The sequence below is a fragment of the Hemicordylus capensis genome, chromosome 4 (assembly GCF_027244095.1).
Source record: "Hemicordylus capensis ecotype Gifberg chromosome 4, rHemCap1.1.pri, whole genome shotgun sequence".
Lineage (NCBI taxonomy): Eukaryota > Metazoa > Chordata > Lepidosauria > Squamata > Cordylidae > Hemicordylus > Hemicordylus capensis.
Window position 1 is genome coordinate 107865782 of NC_069660.1, and position 25065 is coordinate 107890846.

The 25065-nt window shown below is 46.5% G+C and overlaps 1 protein-coding gene across 2 annotated transcripts in view; it reads right to left on the bottom strand.

Moving 5' to 3' along the window:
* NEGR1 (neuronal growth regulator 1) overlaps positions 1–25065 on the bottom strand; it is a 746066-nt gene that overhangs the window by 47076 nt on the left and 673925 nt on the right. The gene's annotated exons all lie outside the window — the stretch shown is intronic.

Sequence of the window (25065 nt, forward strand, 5' to 3'; positions counted from 1 at the left end):
GAGTGGGTTTTGGGGTCTATTTTAGGGGTCGCTGGTGTGCGGCCCTCTGGCCCGTCGAGTGGGTGAGACAAGGGTTAGGTAGGGATCTTACGTTTCTGGAGCTTTTTCCTATCGTAGTTGCAGTGCACATTTGGGCCGACGAGTCTTCTAACTCGTTGGTCCGGTTCTGGTGTGACAACCAGGCAGTAGTGCAGGTCATCAACTCACAAACCTCTCGCTCCCGGAGGGTTATGGGGCTGGTAGGGGCCCTGGTGTTGCAGTGCCTCCGGGCTAACATCTTGTTCCGGTCCCGGCATGTTCCGGTCGTGCGCAACGACATAGCTGATGCTCTGTCTCGTTTTCAGTTGCACAAGTTCAGACAGTTAGCTCCCGAGGTGGCACTTTCTGTGGCAGCTTGGCAGTTGGAGGCACAACAGGCCATAGCAGCGTCTCTGGCGCCCAGCACCAGAGCCAGTTATGCGGCTAAGCTTCAGGCCTTTTCCTTGTTTTGAGGTTCTGTAGCTTTGGAGGAGGTTTGGCCTGTTCCAGTGTGCCAGCTGCAACAGTTCCTCGTTATGTTACATAGGGCGGGGCGGGCTGTGTCCATGCTTGGCGGCTACTTAGCTGCTCTGGCCTTTACAGCACAGGTAAAAGGGGTTAGTGATTTTTCAGCGGATCCTCAGGTACGGCGCATGCTCGAGGGCTGGTCCAGGGAGAACCCGGGCAGCCTCAACTCTAGATGTCCTTTCACCATAGATTTGGTTGCCGCAGTGCTGCAGCAACTTGAGGCCTGCTGTGCTAATCAGTGGGAGGTAACTCTTTTTCGGGCAGCTGTTTTAGTCGCCTTTTTCGGCGCCTTTCGTCCAGGTGAGTTGCTACCATGGAACAGGGGCTCCCTGAGGGACCGTTGTTTGCAATTTTCTGATTTGTCACTCAGTGACGGGGTGGCACAGCTTTTTCTACGCCGTTCTAAGACGGATCAACACGGTAAAGGGCAGTTGGTGCGCTTGGCGGCTGCCTCTGACCCTGGCATTTGCCCGGTGATCGCCTTGCAGCACTACGCGGCCCTCGGGCCTGCCTCAGCGGGGTGCCTGTTCGTCCACGCGGATCAGGCACCTCTTACCCAATACCAGTTCCTGGCAGTGGTAAGAATGGCATTCGTTGCAGCTGGGGTGCTGCCTGAAGGGCTCACATTACACTCCTTCAGGATTGGGGCGGCTACTACAGCTTCCCGGTTGGGCCTACAAGAGGCCGTGGTACGGCGGATCGGCCGGTGGAAGTCCGTGGCGGTCAGGCGTTATGTGCACTGACAGCGGACTATATTATCTGGATTGATCGAATTTTCTTTTTGGCAGGTGCTGGTGGGGCAGCGGCTCCTGTACGGGTCCTGATCTGTGGCCATTCGTTGGTCTTTTGGGCCTTCAAGCGAACCAGCACCTCCCACTGGGGTTCACAGCTGGGGTTTGGACGAAGAGCCCTGGTGTATTGGTTGGGCATGCGGGGCATGCTGTGGAGTCAGCTGCTCCCGGCCATTAAGGATCACTTAGCTAGATTCCCTGTGCCCACCGTTCTTGTCCTTCACTTGGGTGAGAATGACTTAGGCAGGCGGACTGGCCTGTCCATGGTGCAGCAAGCCGCCTCCGATTTGACCATACTGCGCAGGTGGATGCCCGGGGTTCGTATCCTCTGGGTCAATTGGCTTCAGCGCAGGGTTTGGCACGCTGCGTTTGACGGGTTTAAGTTAGAAAAGGCCGGGCGCAAGGTTTCGGCCGCCATAGGTAAGTTAGTTTTGGTGGCTGGGGGGAACATCATTAGGCAACCTGATTTAGCAGCTCGCTTCCACGAGCTATATCGCCCGGATGGTGTTCACCTTTCCGAGGCTGGATGCGATTTGTATTTACGTAATATTCGGAATGGGCTTGCTGCATTGTTGGATGGCATGGGGCAGGGAGGCCAAGCAAGGGCTGACCTCCCTGGGTGGCAGTAACAGTGCGGGCTAAGGGGTAAGTGGTTGGTTAGAGTATGGTGAGCACCCTTGGATATTGTAAGGTAGAATGGTCAATCGCTCCTTTGTAGCCTGTGCGGCACGGGGAGAAATTGATTGCCAGGAAACCTGCTTAAGGATTTCATCAACCTTTGGGCTGTGCGGTCCGGGGTGGGTGAAGACCTTGAGCTGTCCAGATCCCCTCTTCTCTGGAGGGCGGTTGGCTTTGAAGGAGACAGGTGGGGTATACCCGCTTGTTTCCTGAGCCAGGGTGTGTCGCCCATGTCAGGTGATGAATAGGATGGTAGCATCCTAGCTCACGCCTAGGGGCCCGCACTGTTCTATGTTGGTGATTAATCACCTGGTTTACAGTCCGCCTATGCCTATTTGTTTATTAATAAACGTGGCCCGTTTCATCCATTTAACGTCTCTGTGTCTTCTTGGGCCGGGGTCTGGGGACAATTCCCCTCCCCTTCGCCTTGTGCGGGGGGGGAGGGAGTTTGTCTCAGCCACCCTGGACATGAGGCCCTAGAAGTGGCCTGATTGGCCAATTTGCAAAAAAGGGCGTGGTTTCGGCTGCAGCACGGTCGATCCACGCCTCTACTCTTCAGTTCTTTTCAGGATCTCCCTCCCTCCCTCCCTGATGCAGAGCGGGTTCAGTGACTGGTCGCTTCGGGGCCGAGTAGGAATTTTTTGCTCCCAACGTATTGGCCTTTGTTGGGGTTTTTTTCGCCTACTCCGTTCTGTACTCAGTTGTTAGTTAATTTTAGGTTGGCCACGTGGGCAGTAACAGTGCGGGCTAAGGGGTAAGTGGTTGGTTAGAGTATGGTGAGCACCCTTGGATATTGTAAGGTGGAATGGTCAATCGCTCCTTTGTAGCCTGTGCGGCACGGGGAGAAATTGATTGCCAGGAAACCTGCTTAAGGATTTCATCAACCTTTGGGCTGTGCGGTCCGGGGTGGGTGAAGACCTTGAGCTGTCCAGATCCCCTCTTCTCTGGAGGGCGGTTGGCTTTGAAGGAGACAGGTGGGGTATACCCGCTTGTTTCCTGAGCCAGGGTGTGTCGCCCATGTCAGGTGATGAATAGGATGGTAGCATCCTAGCTCACGCCTAGGGGCCCGCACTGTTCTATGTTGGTGATTAATCACCTGGTTTACAGTCCGCCTATGCCTATTTGTTTATTAATAAACGTGGCCCGTTTCATCCATTTAACGTCTCTGTGTCTTCTTGGGCCGGGGTCTGGGGACAATGACAATATGCTGCTATACCCATTGTGTCTTCTTTTCAGAGAACACATTTTATCAACTGGCTTAAGAATGAAGTAGTCATATCCTGTCATGGACATGTTTATCTAATGGCTAAATGAGCCATGCCTCTTTAAAGGTGGGTCTGCCCTAATCATGTATAAAGTGGACATGGTCAGTTTTAAAGAGCAAAGAGAGGGGCGAGGATCCCTCCTCAACTTTTCTTCCAACATTTTCTGCCCCCCCCAACATCACTCTTCCTTCATATGGACCCCAATACTGGAAGTAAACACAATGCTAGAAGAAATGTGCCTGGGGAGTGGGACTGTGGGAAGGTAAGTGGTACAGAATGGGAGGGTTTTAGCCTCTTTACCTATTTGTCCTTTTTGCTTTATAAATTGAGTCACACTCTTGCTTTACTTGTGATTGAGGAAGACTTGCATTTAAAGAGATAGCTGCTCCCATCACATCTATTTTGGTCCTACAAAGTTCACTAAGGGAAGAGATGACTGGATGATAAATCTTTCAAAAACCCAAAGGCTTGAAAGGATCTGACGCAGACTATTCCACCACTTTAAACTTTGGAACAGCAATAGTATCAGGCTTTGGATTTTGACAAATCAGTCTATACAACTTGAACTGGAAGAAAGCCATGCTTGGTTTGGAGTTGGAGCCCAGTCACTTTGTGCTTCATCTTCACCAGAGAAGAGAGTATTTGAATGCAGTCTCTCTAAAATCCAAATAAATCGAACCGAGACAACTGTATTTCATATGTAACACTCACATTAGAGATGTTGGATTAACTGACTGATATGATGAGGAAAGTTATTCAAAGAATTCCCACTGAAATTAAAGACTTTTAATTTCAGTGAGACTTCTTTGAGGAATTTTACTCACCATATTAGCCACAGTGTTTTAATTAAACTTTTCTGTACTGTGCTGTCAGCCACACTGAAGTTCATACCTAGAAACTGTTCTTACAGTCTGGCCCACAATTATGCACAGTTTAGCCTCATTGACCATTTTTTTCTCTACAGAGATAAATAAGAGATGAGAAGTATTACACACACTGTCCAAAAATTCATTCTGCTTGGGCATGAGCAACAATAATTCCTTCATTTTGATTAAGTATAAGCTGGTTATGCTGACTGTATTTGAAATAATATTTTCATCATGTACATAAATATAGCACAGTTATAGTAACCCTAATCAATTGCACTGAGAATGATCTTGAGCCAGAAGACAAATTATCTGATTTATGGGTTTTCAGCACTGTACAGTACATAAATTGCATAAAAATGAAAACAATGAGAGTCAAATTCAATCATATTATAATGGGAATGTATTATCCCATAAAACTCTGCAGGTAAAATGCTAAACACATCAACTCCTCCTTTTAAAAAATTCTATAGCTGTACATTGCTCAGAATACTGTATAGACTGAACAGTAAATTTTACAGGAAGAACATTTTGTTATATTTCTTTGTTCGCAAAGCCATTTTTCTTTACATCAAAACATCCATATTCACTACACCCTGGAATTAGTGTTGTAAAATATCAATGAGAAAAAGTTGTTGCCAAGTTCGGGTTGGCAATAAAAGATTTCATGGATTTGGGACAAGAAAAGGTGAAGCAATAAAAAGGGCATCGAAGAACTATAGAATACCATAATTCTGTATAGATTTTTGTATCTTTTGCCCTTTAACCAACCTAGCTGAAATGAAATTTCTACCCTAGGATAGAGAATGCCCATGGGACCCAATGTCCTAAACATATAATACTGTCTGATATTCATGCAACCCTTTTGTTGTCAGGGCTGTTTCTGCAAAATGAAACAACTGGAATAACGGATTGTAATCCGTGGCCAACATTCAGCACAGCGTAATGCTGGTGTTAGAGACCTGCTGGGTCTAGGGACTTGCCAAGGCTACTGCACAATGTCAAAGGCAGCCCCAACAGTGTTGTGTGACAGGGCAATTGTGAAGTACTACCTCCCCTGGAAATAATGGATGCAGTACTGCACAACTGCCCAGAAGCTATTTTAAATCACTGGGGAAATGCCCTGTTGTGTAACACCATCCACATTGTGTAGCAGCCACAATGTGGATACCTAATGCTGGTGTTCTGCTGTGCAGAATGTCGACCAGTGTGTCTAGGTGTTTTATTGAAATAAAGGTTTATTGCACTATTTATTCATTTAAAATATTATTGATTTCCATGAGATCATAGGCCATGTAGAACAGAACTGCTTGAAAGAGTAGAGATATATAACTATAACTGTACTTAAGCCTTAGGAAGCTAAGGAAGCTATAGGAAGGACCTTATAGGTCCTTATAGGACCTTAAGCTATAGGAAGCTGCTGTATACTGAGTCAGACCATTGGCCTATCTAGCTCAGTGTTGTCTACACAGACTGGCAGCAGCTTCTCGAAGGCTGCAGGCAGGAATCTCTCTCAGCCCTATCTTGGAGAAGCCAGGGAGGGAACTGGGAACCTCCTGCCTTATATTTGTGATACAGAGCCACCTGCTCTTACCACAACCAGCCTCCGCCCCCCACTGCAAATAAGGCACTTAATAAAAATGGCTTCCATTTTCAAAGTAACAGATGAATATATGTTAATGATAGTTTATATTTATAGCCATGTTGCATACTTTGGATTTCCTAAATATATCCTCCTCGAGCATATGATAGAGCTGCAGACAGAACTAATATATACACTTAAAGCTGCGCAGTATTGATACCAAGCCACAATCACTATTATTTGGACAGGATGTATGGTTGGGAAGATAGTCACAAACAGAAGGTGAAGTGAAAGTAGGCTTCAGGGAAGGACTAGGCCTCACTTAGAGCGACTGCTGGGATGGCAGGCCTTTCCTAATAAGGGGGAAAGCCCGGGAAATGTAAAACCGAAGGAGCAATCCAGAGTACCGGACAGGAACTACCCACACAGCCATCTACTGAAGAAGATAAAGCTTTGGGCTGTAAGTTAGTTATGTCCCAGGAGTGACCTGAGGAAGCAGCTGTTTCAGAGCTGCTGGGGAAATGGGAAGGCTGCAGCCTGTGAGAAACAAGTTAGGACCAGCTCAGTTAAGACACGTGGGGGAACTTATTTTTCTTTACTGTATTGCTTGACATCTTGAGTTGCCTGGTTTAATGAAAACGTTCTCTCTTACAATCTGCTTTATGAAGAGATAATTATTGTTATTGCCTACTGCCCCCCCCCCAATCTAATAATAAACCCTTGGGTGAAGTGTGCTACTCTTCATTTGGATCTTATCATTAACATATATCCATCTGTTACTTTGAAAATGTCAAATAAATGTTTTAATAAAATGTTTTTATTAAGTGCCTTATTTGTTTTGGGAAGGCTGGTTGTGGCAAGAGCAGGTGGCTCTGCATCACAAATATAAGGTTTAAGTATAGTTATATTTATATATATCTGCTCTTTCAAGCAGTTCTGTTCTATGATCTCATGGAAATCAATAATATTTTAAATGCTTAAATAGTGCAACAAACCTTTATTTCAATATATGCCTTTTGAGGCCTAGGACTGCTCAGCCCTTCTAGGGACAGTTTTGCTACTTTAACCTCCCCCAGGAGGCTTTTCAGATAGCAGGCTTTACCCCAGGTTTACCCCAAGGCTTTACTGCAAGTTCGGGGCATAATGGATACTCCAGTGCAAAAAGAGAAACTTTTTTTTACCCGGGACATAAATCAGACTAGGTTCCAATATGGAGGGGAAAACCCAAATCGTGTGTGAAGTGCTCTCTGAAATATCACATGGACTTGGGGGTAAATCTGGCCAATATGTGAACACACACCCATCCTCCCGAAGTAAAGGCATGTTAAAGTCACCGTCTGGGAAAACTCCTGGAATCTTATGTGGCAAGAATGGTTTGTTTCACATTAAAATAAAGTGGATGATGGCAGCCTACTTGAATCCCATGCAATCAAGAATTCATCCCAGTGAACTCCCCCCCTCTTCCTCTGGCTCTAGTACGAGTCATGACAGAAGGCTTTAGTATAGTTATATTTATAGATTTCTGTTCTTTTAGACAGTTTGCTAGAAAAACAAATTCTCACTAAAATGAGTAAATATGTCAAATTTCATCTGCTGCAATTAGTAATACACAGAAGGCTTGGTTACGGATGTATGTTTGGCTTCTGACAAGTTAAGAACCCACAGATTATTAAATTTGATTGACTGGGCTTGCCAAAAGAAACTGAGACTGCACTGTAACAGACATCTTTTGTGGGGGTAATTGCTTCTCTCACTGAAGTTTTATTCCAAATAAAACCTTTATTAGCATCAGCTCAAATATACAGTTGTGAGCAACCTTTTGAGCTCTACTGAATGTTTCTTCAGGGTGGATATTAAGCAAAAACATAGGAAGCTGCCATATCCGGAGTCAGACCATGGGTCCATCTAGCTCAGTATTGTCTATACTGACTGGCAGTGGCTTCTCCAAGGTTGCAGGCAGGAGTCTCTCTCAGTCCTATCTTGGAGATTCCAGTAGTGGTGTGCCCGAACCAGTCCGGCGGCCATTCCAAAGAATGGCCAAACTGCCAGACCGGTCCGGCCCTGCCTGGTTCGGGTCCGGGTGGGGGGTATGCCCTTAAGGGCGGGAGGGCTTGCTTAGCCCTCCCGCCTCCTTGCCCCCGCCAGCGCCCGTATTTTCTAGTATAGGGGCGCTGGAAACCAGCCGCCCCCCCCTCGCCGCTGCCGCCGCGGCGAAAGTACTCCCAATGCCAGCCCTCCCTCCCTCCCAGCTAGCTGGCCGCCCGCCCGCTCGCTCACCATTCACCGTTCACCGGATAGAAAACGAGAGGAGCTCCGGCACAGAGCTCCTCTCGTTTAGAAGGCCTCCGGCAGAATGGTGTTTTGCGCGCGCATGAGCGCGCCGCAAAGCACGCCGTTCGCCGGAGGCCCGGTCTACCCACCGGGAAAGGGCCGGGTAGACCGGGCCTCCGATCGCTGGGTAGACCGGGCCTCCGATCGCCGGAGGCCCGGTCTACCCAGCGATCGGAGGCCCGGTCTACCCGGCCCTTTCCCGGCGGGTAGACCGGGCCTCCGGCGAATGGCGTGCTTTGCGGCGCGCGCATGCGCGCGCAAAACACCATTCTGCCGGAGGCCTTCTAAATGAGAGGAGCTCTGTGCCGGAGCTCCTCTCGTTTTCTATCTGGTGAACGGTGAGCGAGCGGGCGGGCGGGAGGGCGGTGTGGGCGGCCAGCTAGCTGGGAGGGAGGGAGGGCTGGCATTGGGAGTACTTTCTCCGCGGCGGCAGCAGCGGGGGGGGGGGCGGCTGGTTTCCAGCGCCCCTATACTAGAAAATACGGGCGCTGGCGGGGGCAAGGAGGCGGGAGGGCTAAGCAAGCCCTCCCCGCCCTAAAAACAAGGCCCCCCTTCAGTGCCGGTCCGGACTTCTCCGGACCGTGCACATCACTAGATTCCAGGGAGGGAATTTGGAACCTTCTGCTCTTCCCAGAGTGGCTCCATCCCCTGAGGGGAATATCTTACAGTGCTCACACATCCAGTCTCCCATTCATATGCAACCAGGGCAGACCCTGCTTAGCTAAAGGGACAAGTCATGCTTCCTACCACAAGATCAGATCTCCTGTCCTAGACCAGCTGTTCTGCAGGCTGAATATTAAATAAGCTAGTGTGTGGGGGCAGGGAGGAAGAGGATAACAAAGGTAGGAGGCAATTGCCAAACTTTGAACAGGATGGAAAAGCCCAAAGCCTGCACATTGTAATGAGCTTCAGACTGCATCCAGAAAGTTTTATGCAGACTCAATGAGATTAACCTCCGCTAAGTACAGGACAGAGTTGAGTTATAACTAAAAAATCAAGCAGTTAATGGGATGTCTTCAGCGCTAAAGGAACACATGGGCCCCTTGCAAGGCAGAAAGTAAAAGTAAAGAGAAATGTGGTAGTCTTTGTAATTGCAAAGCTGGAGACTAATTCTAGGTAGTACATTACATAAAGAGACAGAAGAAGCCGGCTAATATTACCTAACTAGCCGGGCTGGGTGCAGAGCATCTGCGCCTACGGCCGGCCCACCCAACGCCACAGCCTATTCCCCCCCCCCCCCCGCCACTGACCTGCCCGGCTTTCTGGCCAGCTGGCTCGCTTCTTCTTCCCCCAGCCCACTTCTGCCCCCCCATGCTTTCTGGATGGTGGGTGGGCCAGCCCTCTTCTTTCCCCCCATTTGGCCCCCCAATGCTTTCTGGATGGCGGGCCAGCTGGAAAGCCAGCCCACCACCTCCTCCCGCCTGCCTGCCCACTCCAGGCAGCAGCCTCCTCCGGGTGGCCGGGCCAGCCCACCGCTGCCTCCTCCTCCTCTTCCTCCTCAGGGCCAGACTGGCCTGCTGCTGCCTCCTGCTCCCGGTGGCCGGCCCACCCCGCCTCCACCTCTTCCACCTGTTCCCGGTGGCTGGCCCAGCCCACCTCCTGCTCGCCACTATTTTCTCCCCCGTCTCATCCCCGTTGCTATCCAGGCAGCTGCTCACAAACTCTCATGAGAGCTGCCATGCATGGAATTAGCGACGGGTACATTTAAGAGAATTAAATATATAGATAGTTGGAGTATGCCACAAAAATGGGGCTCAAACCAGGTTTTTGCTTTTTTCACTAGTTTGAGCCATGTTTATGTTAGCCAGCTAAGGACAGACAGCTGTGAGCCTCACTTTATCCAGTAGCCCCAATTTTGCCCTGTTCAATTATATCTCCTCTATATATCTTTGATCATTATTGTATATGTTATTATTCATGTTTCATCTCAAATTGTTATCTTTGGTTCAACTATTTATTTTCTCATTAGTGATAGAAATTAGATACTACCTTACTATTCGCCTACTGTATAGTAATACATATTTCTAACTGTTTGATACACATGATTTTTAATACACTTTCGTCTTAGTCACTATTGAGGTCCCCCCCCCCTCTGTTTTGCTTCTCTACAACTGTAGCAAATTTGGTTCAGATCAGTTAGGCAGATCAAAATTTAGCCCAATTGCACCTCAAATATTCATGTGTCCATCATCTTGGAGTAGATGACATCATCACAAACCATGCCATTGCGGTGTCCCTGTGTGTTATTCAGTACAACTGTACCAAATTTGGTTCAAATTGGTTAGGTAGTCTACAAGATAGCCCTCTTGCATCTCAAATGTTCACACATCCGCCATCTTGAATCAGGGTGGATGACATTACAAACTACACCATTGAGAAGTCCCTATATGTCACTCATTACAACTGTACAAAATCTGGTTCAAATCAATTAGACGGTCTACAAGTTAACCCACTTGCACCTCAAATGTTTTCACATCTGCCATCTTGAAATCTGGCTGGATGACATCATCACAAACTACACCATTGAGGTGTCCCTATGTGACCTTATAGCTGTACCAAATTTGGTTCAAATCAGTTAGGTTGTTAACAAGTTAGCCCACTTGAGCCTCAAAGTTTATGTGTCCGCCATCTTGAACTGGGGTGGATGACATCATCACAAACTATGCTGTTGAGGTGTCCCTATGTGTCCCTACAACTGTACCTGATTTGGTTCATATTAGTCCAGTCACTGCAAACTTGATAGGGATGTGTGAACTGGCTTGAGTTTGAGCTGGTTCACCAACAAACTGAGACGGCTCGAGGGCTCGCCCTTGAGCTAGTCCAGGCCTAGTTTGGCTCGATCTTGAGCCCAACCCCCTGGGCCAGTTCAGAGCCAGTTTGGGAGTTCTAAGGATATTTATTTATTTATTTATTTAGTACTCACTGCTGGATCCAGGGGTGTTGTCGTGGCCGCACGGGGGTTGTCTCTGCCATCTCCCCCTCCCCCTGCCGGCCTTCCCCCGCTCTTCAAAGGGCCATTTCAGCACATTTTGGGGATGTTCTGGCCCTTCTTCTGGTGGCCGTGGCTGTTTCAGAGGCCTCTGTGCATGCATGCTGGCCCCCAGGCCATGCAAATGGCCATCTCATAAGCCTACTGGAAAGTAAGCTAAAAATCTTTATTTTTACATTTATACTTGACAAATATGCAATGAAAAACAAACAATCTAACAAATAATCTAACAAAACCAATTATCTTGCAACAAGTCTATTTGCATTAGATATACCTTTTAATGAAAATACATTATGCAGTTGGTGGCTACTCAGAGACGGGCCTTCTCCACCGCTGCCCTGAGGCTTTGGAAATACAAGCCTCCCCATCTCTTACAACTTTAAAAAAGGCAGTCAAGGCACATTTGTTCACCCAGGCTTTTAATTAGATGCTGTTTTAATAGTTTGATTATTTTTAATAGTTTTAACTTTCTTTTAAGTTTTAAATTGTTGTAATGTTTTAATCTTTTTACTTGTTTTTACTATTTTATTATTTTGTTGTAACCACCCAGAGACTTGCATTTTGGGCGGTATACAAATATGTCGAATGAATGAATGAATGAATGAATGATTACTTTGCATTTATGGAAATGTTTCATGTACAGAAACACAAGAGGAGGAGTTACATAGTTTGGCATTATTAAATTGAATAATGCCAAACTGCCACCTGCACTATGACTGTTTGCATATCACATAAAATTTAAAACCTTTTATTTCTCCTTCTTTTTCAACCAATTTTGTAAAACTTGATTTTTTTTAAAATTCATAGGACCCTCATCATGTGAGGACCTTGAGCTGTAGTTTATTTAGCTTGTGCCTTAATTCAGCACTGCAGACCAGTCTTTGTCAGCCTTATATGGAGATGCCAAGGATTAAACCTGCAACCTTCTGCATGCAGAGGACATGCTCTTCCACTGGCCCATCTGTGGTCATTTTAGCACAGTATTTGTTCAGTGAAGCCTTATGTTAACTTTCAAAGCCAGGGCACTTTATTCTGTCAAAGCATGGGTAATAGTAAACTTTATTATAAGGTACTACTTTTCTACAGACAACGTCCCCCCCGGGCAACCCCCCCCCGACCGGTCAAAAATAGTGTTTCTATTTGATTGAATCCGGAATGCTTTCAACTTTAAATCAAACCTTCAACACTTGGAAAGAACAATGAAAAAAACCACAGTTGAGTTTATCCTATTTGTTTTCAAGTCGCATAGTGATAAAACCAGGGGTGTATAATGGGAGTCATAGCTCACCAGGAGTGAAGGTCAAGATGGAAGAAGGGGTTGAAACAACATATCACCCTTTACTCCCATTGCTGACCTCCTGTGAGTTCTTGTACAGCATGACACATATTAACTTGACACTCCATTTGTCGGCTATATGATATATGTCAGAACAGTTAACCCATAAGGAGGGAAGGAAAATCAGAGAGATACTCCATTTCCCATTATTCGCTGGAATGGACTGTCAATAGCCAGTCCACCCACCCCCCCGCCCCAATATGTAAATATAAGTCATGCATTTATTTCAAATGTCAGAAGCAGATTAAAAATCACTACAAAATCTGCAGTAGAAATTATACCTTTTCATGAACTGCTGCAACAGTAACTATCATTTTGTATCAATGTTTCCTCTCTAGTGTTCAGAATGTAAGATAATTCAATCATCGTTTCTCTCAGATACAGGAGTATAGAAAGTTGTAAATGGAAAACCTGGTTGCATGCATATACCTTTTTGAAAAATAAATATTTATGTATTCTTAAAAATTACACAAGAAAGACACCACAGTAATTTTCAGCAGTTTCATCACAAAACTGAAAATCCCTACTGAACAATATGATCAATGAGCCCTATTAATGCATTGTACAGAATAAGCAAAGTAGTAACAGCAAACAGGCCCTTGACATCTTTCTAGTGACATAAAATAAATGCAGACTCAGGCATCTTGAGGATGACTTCTGCTGCTAAATCATATTTCATAATTCCTAAAAGTCTTCATGAGGCAAATTATTCAGAGCAGGCAAATAAAATGTGATTTTATGTTGTATTTGCATCTTATATCAATGATAACAAAATGAAACAATTATACACTACCAAACTGCAGATTTAAAGCCCTGTTTATTAGAATACTTTTGGTCAAAATATGGAAAATTTGTTATAGTAAATATACAACAATATGAACCAAAAGCATTTTAACATACACAAGAGGAAGATAATTGCATTAACATTCTCCCACTTCCTATTATTACATAAAGAAAAGACAATTATTTTATTGCAGTGATTATATACTAACTGTAGTTTGTAACTGAATGGAAAATGGGTTTATCTTGTTTAATTCAAAAGTTTAAAGATAAATACAGGAACTACAGGAAAGATAGATAATGCCACCTTAAAATATTTTAGACTGCTATAAAAGAATCCATACTTGAAAAATATCATCCAGACTGGGTCAATTTAAAAGATATATCTGAACTGACCCTCCCCACTGCATGATTATGCCCACATGTGCCCTCCCGGCACTCCTTTCTTTCCCCCCTAATCACTTGCCTCACACATGAATTTAAATACTATGTTAATGTATTAATATAATAATGTAGTAGCAGTACATTAATGTAATATTTAGATCACATATGGGGAGACAGTTTGGCCAACTCCCCCCATGAGATTAAGAGAAGGGGCAAGATGTGCTAGGAGAGAGCGAGGTGTTATTAGCCATGTTCTTAATTTTTAATAATTGGGTGTGGCTGACTTGGCTGTATTGCCTGAATCAGCGCACTGTTGCTTCTAGCTCTGTTGTTTTCTATGACTGGAAGTAGACATGATGGCCCACATGTGACACAGTGTTATGTGGGCATTTCTAACCATCCCATGTGCTGTGGGCATCTAAGGAAGCACCAACATTATTGTTCTGCTGCTTCCATAGATGCACAGTGGACGGAGCACTGAGATGCTGTCTGGAAGTAGTTTTTAGGCATTCCACAACTCTACACCATGGAGGCTGCCTTTGAAGTTGCGCTTCAGACCCAGTAGGTCATCACCATCGATGGTGCACTGCACATTTTGCCGCCCAATGTAAGTAGTGCTTCTGAAGTGCAGGCATGCTGCTTTAAGTACTTGCGCTCGTGTGAAAGAAGACCAGTGCTTCCTTATACACCTGCAGCAGCACGGGCTGATCTGAAACATCTGCACAATCTATGCAACATATGGCCCAGTATGCATAGAAATGTTTAAGTGACCTATTTTCCTTTACTCCTCTTACTTATTTAGCTCCCCTAAATTTCAGAATCTTAGATCAGGAACATTGTATGTAGGATGTTTTATTTTAAGTCTCAGGGACTTAGAAATGGAAACTCTGGGCAGGTTCCAACACTGGGCATCAACATAAGAAAACATAAGAAAACAGAGTAGAAAACAGAGTAGAACTCTTAGCAGAACATTGAACAATGATATTTGTTACATGATATGGTAATATTTACAGTACAGTGTAAATATCCTGCCTTCTGCTCTTTATCATATTATATTTGGTGACATATATATATATATTCTCCAATATATATATGGGAGAGAATCCAAAATACAGAATAAAACCAATTAAAACAATGTCACAGAATAAAATAGTTGGACAGTTTAAAGTTAGTTTTAACTGAAAGCCTGAGAAAACAGGTGTGTTCTTAAGGGACTTTTAAAAAGCAATCAGAGATGAAGTAACTCTTATTTTGACAGGGAGTGTATTCCAAAGCCCTGGGACAGCCACAGAGAAGGCCCAATCCCCAATCACCACCGGATGAGCTGGTGGCAACTGTAACTGGACCGCCCCAGATGATCTTAATAGGTGGCAGGAATATGAATAGTTGTCATATTCATGACAAATGTATGCCTTCTAGCTGATGAGATAACATTCTGAAAATGTTTAGAATTTAGGAATGCTTAGATAATATTTCTCAAAGACACACACACACACACACACACACACACACACACACGATGTGCATGAACCTTCTCTGGGAAGCACCAAACTGGCTGGGGGACAGGCATTCAAGCCAGCTTGACATGGTGGGGTGGTTGCCTTAAGGAGTTGGTAAGGAGCTCCTTACCTGCTCCTTCCAACCCTGCCACTTTTCCAGGCATGGCATCCAGTTCTCAATTGGCTCCATGGGACTGCCGTGCTATTCCCTGTAGCCTCCACACAGCGTTGATACGCTCATGTCCTGTATGCACACTATGTGCATGCCGACACACATGCGGAGGCTGCAGGGAACAGCACTGCAGCCCTGTGTGGCCAGTTGGGGACCAGCTGCCGTGCCCAGAAAAGTGGTGGGGCGGGGAAGAGATGGTAAAGAGATGGTAAGACCTAATTTGGCAAAGAGGCACCTTTTAAAGTGGTGATTCTCTTTATTTAGCAGGGGGAGAGTAACTGGCCCTATCCACCCCCAGCACAGTACCTCCAGTGACTGTTGCTGGTGTCTATCTTAGGTTTCTTTTTAGACTGTGAGCCCTTTGGGGACAGGGATCCATCTTATTTGTTTATTATTTCTCTGTGTAAACTGCCCTGAGCCATTTTTGGAAGGGCGGTATAAAAATCGAATGAATGAATGAATGAGCTCCTTACTGACTCCTTAAGGGACCCCCCACCCTGCCAGCCCCTGCATGAGCTGTTCATGCACCTCTCTCTCTCTGTCTCTCTCTGTCTCTCTCTCTCTCTCACACACACGTATATATCGAATACACAGGCTCTTGACTCTATTTATCTTCTGGCTGTGGGTCAGAAGTCTGTGTTTCAACCACTTAGTTCTGGCTACTCACTTCATCTAGTGACGTGACCTTGAGGAGTGATCTTGGGAATCCATGAAAAACTTACATATCCCTAACTTGATTTACCAGTTTCATCACACACACCTGTAGAAGCCTGGCCCAGCCAGATGAAACCAATGAATAATTAGTGAAAACAAATCTAAAACATCAAAACACAAAAGGTGTACAAGAAATCAAAAACAAAGAGCCAGGATCACATTCTAAAGGCTTTGCTGAAAAGGAAGGTATTTGTTGGCCTTCTAAGTCTCTCTAGGGAGTGATTTCTATGATTAAGAATGACCTGACATAGGTATCATAACTGAGAGCTGAAATACCATAGGACAAACCACATGCACAATAGCAATAGGACAAGACAACTTGGCTGAATAATTCTTTAAAGCACCAGAACTTAGAAACCAAAGCTCTTCAATATAAAATTGTTTAATACAATTATTCTTTAATTAATACTGAAGCAAGTAGAACCTTTTCTTAAATCTGATGTGAACTTATTATGAAATGTTGTTAGCCACAAAAGTGTTAGAAATGAAAAGAGTGGAACAACAAAGATGGCAGCAGAAGATCAACATCTTGATAGGGAAATTCTGTTTTTGGCAGGAAAGGAGCTGGGGAGGCTGCCATAGAGCTAAATACCAGAACTGCAATGTCAAGGACAGAAACGTATTATGACTATGAGAGTGATTTGTCCTAATGAATATTCTTTTCAAAGTAATTTCATTTTGATATGATATCAAATTAACTTAAGAGTGTCAAACAATTAACAATTTGAACTAGATCAAGAAAAATCAGTGTGACTGCCAAATCAGAAGCAACCATGAGCAGCAGAATGCCAAACTAAACTTCTTCTTCTTCTTATTCTCTCTCTCTCTCTCTCATCTTATTCTTATTCTCTTTCTCCACATCTACCATCATCCAGTAGTGGCTGGTGCAGGTGCCACTGGGGGAAGGAGAGAGGCGCCTTTAAGTGTAAATTAATAGGTGCTTACCTCCACTTCAGCCACACCTGAACACTGCTGCAAGCTACGCTGTGCCACCCAGCACCCACTCCTGTGGGGGATCGCCGCAGGGGGGTACTGGGTGGCACGTTGCAGCTTGGAGCAGTGTTGAGATGCAGCAGTAGTGGAGGTAAGCACCTATTAATTTACACTTAAAGGTGCCTCTCGCCGCCTCCCGAATGTCGCATGCACCATCATGCATTCTCCAAGATGCCTGAATAGTGGTAGATGCAGCCTGAGAACAAAAGGAAACTACTAGATAAAAATCTAATGTCCTTCAAGTCTGGCCAAGGCGATCCTGCTGACTCCCTTTGTCCATCAAAGAAGGGAATGGCACATCTGAGAGCCAGGATACTCAGAGAGAAGAGGCAGCGCTTTATGGCCAGGTAGAGAAGATGATGGAGTAGGACATCAGTGACATCAATTCTGCATCCACTTCAGGAAATCATTGCATTGGAAGTGTGAATCCTAGAGATAAATCCACATAAATTTGAAAATCTAGTGTTGCAAAATTGCTGTAGAGGTAGCCAAATGATAGTGGTTGTCATTGATATGTTGGTTCCGGTATTATTATTATCATTCATTGATTATCATTTATAGTTTCCCTCCCTCTCCTACTGAGTATACGGGCCCATTCTGTATGATAAAGAACAGGTAGGCTTACCTGAGCTCAACCTCAGAAGCCACAAATCATACCAGATGACAGTGGCAGCTGCGGTTCCATTGCCCTCACCTGCAGTCCCCCCCATTCTTCTGCCAAGCTCACCACTTACCCAGCAACCATTGGCTCTGATATGAGAGGGGACATGCTTGTGAGAGGAGCTTCTGCGTAATTCTCAGGTTACTGCATTTGGATGACACAATGCGGTCAGCAGAGTTCCGGTTCCATCCATGTACTGAACTTCAAACTGAGGGTTCAATCTGTGGTGTAAAGATGGCAACAGAATTGTAGTTGCAGCATTTTCCCGCCTTTGGATGATGAGCACCGACCTCAGGTAAGTGTGACTGAGGGTTGGTGTGTAATCCAAACTGGGCCTACGTGGTGTAGCATAATCCCTGCTAACTGGGCAAGGAGGCTGCTATCTTACTCATTCAAACAACCTTTTCTTGACAAGCAATGATGTCAAGCCAATTTTTACTTGCTTTTCTTCAAGATTCTTGGTGACAGGATAGAATTGAGAGAGAGAGAGAGAGAGAGGGTGCCCCACATAGAAGCTGAATAATCTTTCCATGGGAGCAAAGTTCTGAACAAATGGTCAAATATGAGAAGAATAGGGTATGTGTGTGTGGAAATCATCAAACTAGGGGTAAAAAGGTGATGGTTAAAAAAAGTTTTTTAAAATGATGTGTTTTTATTTTATTTTAATACAAATTATTAGAAAACCAGGGCTGTAATCTTGTGTATTTTGATTTAGGAGAATGTCCCATTCATGATAGTGGGATTTATTTCTGAGAAAACAAGTACAGGGAAATCTCACTAGTGTTATTTAAAATGAGCCAGCTCAAGGTAACTGCTTTAGCCAAGCTCACCTAGCTGTAATAGCTGAAATATTTTTTGTAGCAAGTGTTTCTAAATAACACTTGTATTAATAACACCCTTGGACCTCTACTTGTTTATTGGTTTTTCCTTGCACTCCCAGGATTTCATTTATAATTTAATTATATCTTATGCTGGCTATAGACCTCATCAAAATAAGGAGGAAAAAAGTAATTAAAAAAATTAAGCCCTCCCACAAGCAACAGAAATTGATAGAGGTTACCATTGACAATTATACTTTATTTTACTTATATATTTTTAAATTAATATTGTATTTCTGTGTGGCTACATAAAACCTTTCTGAAATTGTGTGCTTTGATTACAAAAAATGTTGTAGTTCTCTGTAGAAAATATATTAATCCCCTTCCATCTCATTCAAACTAGAAAATCACAATTTAGTGATCTGGGGTTTTAAACAGCATTGGGTGTAGTCTATCTACTTTTAGTACCCCAATCAAGATGTACTAGAAAAAGAGACAGAAGAAATGACTCCAAGATATGTCTACGGGAAGAACAACAAAACAAAAACAAAAATGCATATACCAAGATTGTACATAATGAAGCTATTCTCACGACCAGCAAAAACAGGGCTTGTGGTCCGAAGGCGGGGTTAGCACTACCGTGTGGAACCTTGGCATGCTCCCAAACAGGGCTCTGTCAAAAGAGGGTCACCCAGTTCCCAGCCCCTCCTCTAAAACCAGGTTCAGCAAGCAGGGGAGGTTAGGAATGTGCACGGACCGGTTCGGAGGCCATTCTACTGGCTTCCAGACTGGTCCGGACATGGGCGGTTCGGGGTTCGGAAGGGTAGGGTGGGGGGTTCCATTAAGGGGGGGGGGCTTTACTTACCCCTCCCGCGCTTTCCACCTTTGGCACCGTAATTATTGTAAAAATCCCGGCGGCAGGATTCCTTGCCACCCGCTTCAATCCAGAACGATGGCTCCTCCGTGGTAAAAAAATCGGGCGGCAGGATACTTCCCTGCCGCCCCCTTGAAGACCCTGCTGCTGCCGCTCCCTTGAAGCCCCCTGCCACCCCCTTAAATCTCGCCCCAGACCCGACCGCTCCTTCTCTAGAAATGGGCGGGTGGCAGGGGGATGTCCTCCCGCCCCCTTCCCTGCCATCTGCAAAAGTCTTTAGGAAGCCTTCTGCACCTCCGAGCTCCCTGCTGTTTCACAGTGCCCCTGATCCAACTGTCAAACTGCTTTCCAGCCGCCCCACAGGGTGCATGGCCCGTCTAGAAGAATTAATAATATAGAATATCCCACTTTTCCTGCAAGGAGCCCAGAGCGCTGTACTACACAATCAAGTTCCTCCTCACAACAACCCTGTGAAGTAGGTCAGGCTGAGAGTGAAGTGACTGGCCCAGAGTCACCCAGCAAGTATCATGGCTGAATGGGGATTTTTGTGCTCCTTCCTGTCCCCTGCAAGTCACTGGACAAGAGCAGGAGTGTCCCTGCCCCTGCCTGCAGCTGCCCTTGCCTGCAGTGTAGTGTAGTGGTTAGAGTGCTGGACTAGGACTGGGGAGACCTGAGTAAGATCCCCAGCACCCCTGCTCTATCCAGGTGGAAACTGCACAGGTGATGGGGCTGCTGCTCTCCCCTTCCTGATGCCGGGGGGGGGGAGGGAGTGTTGCTGCTGAAGCTGCTGCTGCTGGGAGCCAGTTCAAAGGGAATCAGGCTAGAGATGCGCTCAGCAGAGGTGCTGAGGGAGCAGCCCAGGAATCAAGTCCCTGCCCCGCTCAGAATCCAGGGAAAGGCAGTGTAGGGAGCAGCAGCAGTCTTGCCAACGCTCTCCTCCTTCCCAAGCGGCTGCTTCTGGGTGGGTCCAACAACGTCTCCAACAGGCAGGGAGCGGGTGGGATGGCCCGCTGACCTTCTTGCAGGCAGGGGAGCCCCTTCTCGAAGCACAACGGGCCCACCACACATCTCACCTCCAGAGACTCCCAAAGGTTCAGCCCGCTGTCGCGCTCGCTTCCAGGCTGGGCCATAGCGGTGGCAACAGAACTGGCCACTGCTAACCAGGGCCATTCTGCAGCACCCCACTGGAGGATGGGGCTCTCCTTCCTGGGTGTGCTCCTGCCCTCACACCTCGCAGCTGCGCAAGAGGGAGCCCTTTGCACCCTGCGAGGGGATGTTGAAATGCGCTCCATGCGGGGAGTGTGTGGGGCCCTCGAACATGCGGGGCCGTAGCATATGGCCAGTGGATGGGGTGGGTGGACGGATGTTCAGCATCAGCATCATCCACCCACCGCTTAGCCAAACTGCTGATCTTTGCAAGTATTCTAGCCACCATGCGTGTGGGGGGGGGGCGGAGCCGGCTCCTGTGGTGGTGGTGGGGGAACAGGAGTCACCGCTGGACTGACAGACTGTCCACGCAAGGGTCACGGAGGCGGAGGGTCAGCCCAGCAGCGGCTCTTGGTCTGCCCGCCACTGCCCCGGCGAGGGAGGGGAGCGGTGCGCACATGGTGACTGGGATACTTGCAAAGTGTTTCGGCCTCATGGTGGCAATGGCAGCGGCAGTGGGGGGTTTGCGGTGGCCTCAGGGGGCTCAGCGGTGGGCAGAGCAGCTCCTACACCCACTCACCTGGTAACGTGAGTGGCCTCTGTGCACGCGCAGAGGACCAAAATGGGTTGCAGATTGACTTCCCTGTTATTTGGAAGGCTGCCAGGGAGTGGCAGTGGCAGATTGATAGGGAGGCAGAGTCGCCACTTGGCTATGGTGGCAGTGGGGGGGGGACAAGGGGGGTTCTTACCATCTACACACACTATACAGTAGGATGGAGGAGTGGCACGGAGGCCACAGCTGCGGGGAGGGTGAGGGGGCAGGGCAGGTTCCCCTTCTCAAACCATGCTGTTATACGGTGGGATGGGGCGATGGGGGCTGCCACAGCAAGAGTGAAGGGGGTGGTGGCACACGTGGCAAGGAGGGCAGGTGCACACTCCCCATTGCCTGCGTGTCTACCCATCCACTGTGATCAGGGGGCCAACTGGACAGGGGTGGTAGGAGACACATCTCATCGCCCTTGCCACCAGTTTAGTGCCTGGGCTAGTTGTGGGACATCTGGCAGCTGCTCTCACCGGCATCTGGCAACTGTTCCAGGGGGCATCTGCTGTGTTCCTCCTGGATCTGGGGTGTGTGTTGGGGTTTGTGTGTGTGCATGTTGGCTTTTGCTCTGCTGGCTGCGGCTGCGGCAGCGGCAGCGGCTCTCTTCTCTCTCCTGCCTTGTTGTAAGCAGGGTGTTTGGGGCATGGGGACGGAGTTCAGTGCCTTTGACAGTGCTGCAGTTGCCAGGAAAGGGTTAACTGAGGCTACCAATCAGTGAGTAGCAGAGCGGGACTGCAGCTTGGAGCCCTCTGAGTGGTCTCCTTGGGTCACGTGCTTGCCCTGTCCAGTCAGGGAACTGCTCTTGTCATGGGCGTAGCTGGAGGACCAACAATGCTACCTGGGGCTGGAGGGAACCTCAAAATGTTAATCGTGTGTCGCTCACACGTGCTGTTTAACCCAGATAAAAGCCTGGGTACAAATGCAGGCTTGTGGGGGAGGCAGTGCTGGTAGGGCTGCTTGTGCACATCGCCTTTAAGAGTCATTTCCAAATATCAGAAAGGCTGTTACAGAAAAGAAGGAGTGGATTTACTCCTGAGGACAGGACTAGAACCAATGGGTTGAAATGACAAGGAATCAGATTTATTTTGGACGTTAGGATGAAAGGCCTAACTTAAAAGCTGTTTGACAGTGGAACAGTCTGCCTTGTGCAATGGTGGGCTTTCTGCTGAAGGTTTTCAAACAGGCGGAAAGGATATCAGAGATGTTGTAGCAGTTTCCTGCACTGAGCAGGGATAGCACTAGAAGGCACCTTCAAACTTTATAATCCTGTGATTCTATTATTGTGTCACCAATGCTGGGCAGGCAAATGCCCTGCTGTGCCATGTACATTGGAATGGATGCATGCAGCTAAACTGTTCACAAAAAAAGTAGCATAGGTATGACATAAAAGAAGCTGTACATTGTTTATTCAGATTTCTGATAATACACCATTTAGGGATATGCTAAATTCGGTTCGGTTTGGTCAGTCTAAATTCGAACTGGACTGGCCCCAGTTCTAAAAGAACTGGTCCGAACTGTTTCAGGGCATGTAAATGTAAAAGGGAATATTTCTGGTGATGTGTGAACTAGCTCGACCTCGAGCCAGTTCAACATCAAGCTGGCCCAGCTCAAGGGCACACCCCTCGAGGTCAAGCCGAACCCACCTGGTCCTGCTTGGGACCACTTTGGGGGTTCTGATATACACACACCAATACACACATAAAACTTATGCCTCTGACAGTCTCTGGGGTTGCTGCTCAGCCATGGGGGGGGGCAGTCTCTTGCAGCTCCCCTCCCCCACCGGTCTCCCCCTGGTCTTAAACGGGCCATTTTGGCCTTTTGGGCCCTTTCTGCGCTGGCCATTTTGAAGGCCACTGTGCATGTGCACTGGCCATTTGCGTGCTCATGGCCAGTGCAGAAAGGGCCAAAAAAAGCCCTGGAATGAGCCATAGCGGCCCTTTTAAGATCAGCAAGGGAGGAGATTGTTGGAGTCCCCACCCCTATGGCCATGGCAGCACCTCTGGAGGCGACTGGAGGTGGTGTTAACTTCCCCCCTCCCGCAGCCGGGCCTGAACTGATTCTGACCCGAGCTGGACCAAGGCCCAGCTCAATGTGCACAAATCTACACATCGAGCTAGACTGGGCCCAGTTCAGTTCAAGTCCAGTTCTACTCAAAGTGAACTGGGTTTTCCGGTTTGTGTACACTCCTAAACCCTTCAAGGATTCCCCTTACAAGTAAAGGGTCATTCCCTAAACTAAGGCACTTTACAGGCAGTGTGGATGGTGGCAGGGGCAGAAACATTGATGGCAGGGATCCTCCACACCCCCCCCCCCAATTCCTGAAGTCAAGCCCAGGCCAGCTGCAACCCGGTTCAGGCCTTTATGCATGCACAGATGCTATTTATGTCATCCAAATGGCATCCGTGCATGTTCAGAGGTCACAGAAATGCATGGAGGCCTGAACTGTCCCAGGCTGTGCTTTGAGAGGCCAAAGGGTTGTTTGGAGGAGCCCACGATGCCACCTCCGCTGTCTCCACCACCTGCAAAGAGAAGATATGAAGTACCCTTTCTCTCACCCCTGCACCTTAGTTTAGAGAATGCCCCTTTACTTGTAAAGGGGAATCCTCACCAGATTTCCCTTTAAAAGTATATGCCCTGAACTGGCCCACAAACCAGTTCAGCCCAGTTCTTTGGCCAAACCAGACCCAGAACGAACCTGCCAAACTGGTTCCCTGCACATCCCAAATACAATTTTAAAGGATCTATCTAATGTAGAAAATTATCCTCTTTCCATGCCAGTTTGGACCAATGAGCTATAATGTGCACAATGATGGCAGGGACAGATGTAGGGAAAACATGCTGTCACTCAGGCTCCTGAGCCACTGTTATCTTTCACTGGGTTTTCATCTAGTTCTGCTGAAATTTTATGAGTGACATGCAGGAGAGTGGTAATGCCTAGCTTATTGGCTGCTAAGGTTTGACCTGCTTGACACTATTTTGTGAGCACACACACACACACATCCACCCAAGGTAGCTGCTGCACATGCATGTTGCCCATTAGTGTGAATACCAGCTAGATCACATCAAGGATCCTAAATCTTCTTCTAATAGTTTGCCATTATGTCATGGCCCTCTGGGACCCTAAATTGTCAGATGAGATGAACAGTAATGGAGATAAGACAGGATGTACTATAATTAATAATACTAGCATCCTCTGGCACAAAGGCTGTTTTCAAAGGTAAAGCTTATTCGAGTTTACATCCCTGACAAATTAGGGGTTTTAGTGACACTTTTTGAAAATGCCCTCAATTATTTTTTAGGTTAGAGTGGATCTATTAAGTGACCTTCCAAAGGTAAGAAGAAGAAAGAAATCTAGAGAGGCTGAACTTTGTTCTCAGGGGCTGGCTGGCGCAAGACGTTGATGCAGTTCAGGAACTTAGGGCAGAAGATATGATATGATGTGATCTGTAACAGTTATCCCCACACTGGCATCCTTCTCTTGCAAGCTTCTTTGAAACACTGGCCTAACAATTCAGCTAGTCTTGCTATGCTGTTGTGCAACCTCCATTCATTTCAGTGGGATGAGCATGTAGTTGAATGGAAATTGAGCAGCACTTCCCTGTGAGTCAAAATCCATGATCAATACTCAGTCTCACACATTTTCATAAGCACTGGAATAAATTTCAGCAACCTGCCTCAGTTCTATTTTGATAAATATGCCTAGCACAAAAGTGTCAACTTATAACAATAGCTACAAGGTGATAGATTAAAGCTGGGACAAACATATATCAGTCCTAATATGCATTGCACATACTATCAGATGTTTATGCATATTCTTTTGGCACTATGCTTCTTCAACAATAATTCGTTCATTTGTTAATGTCGCGTTGGAGAAATGTAAGAGCATTTTAATGTGTGAGGATAGTTTAACTGGGGTACTAATTACTCTAATTTGATAGAATTTTTGTTGCATTTGCATTCCTGACAATTATTTATGGCTTACTATTGGTAATTAGGGCTTGGGAATTACATTAGAATATAGTAAATAGCTTTGCTGGCA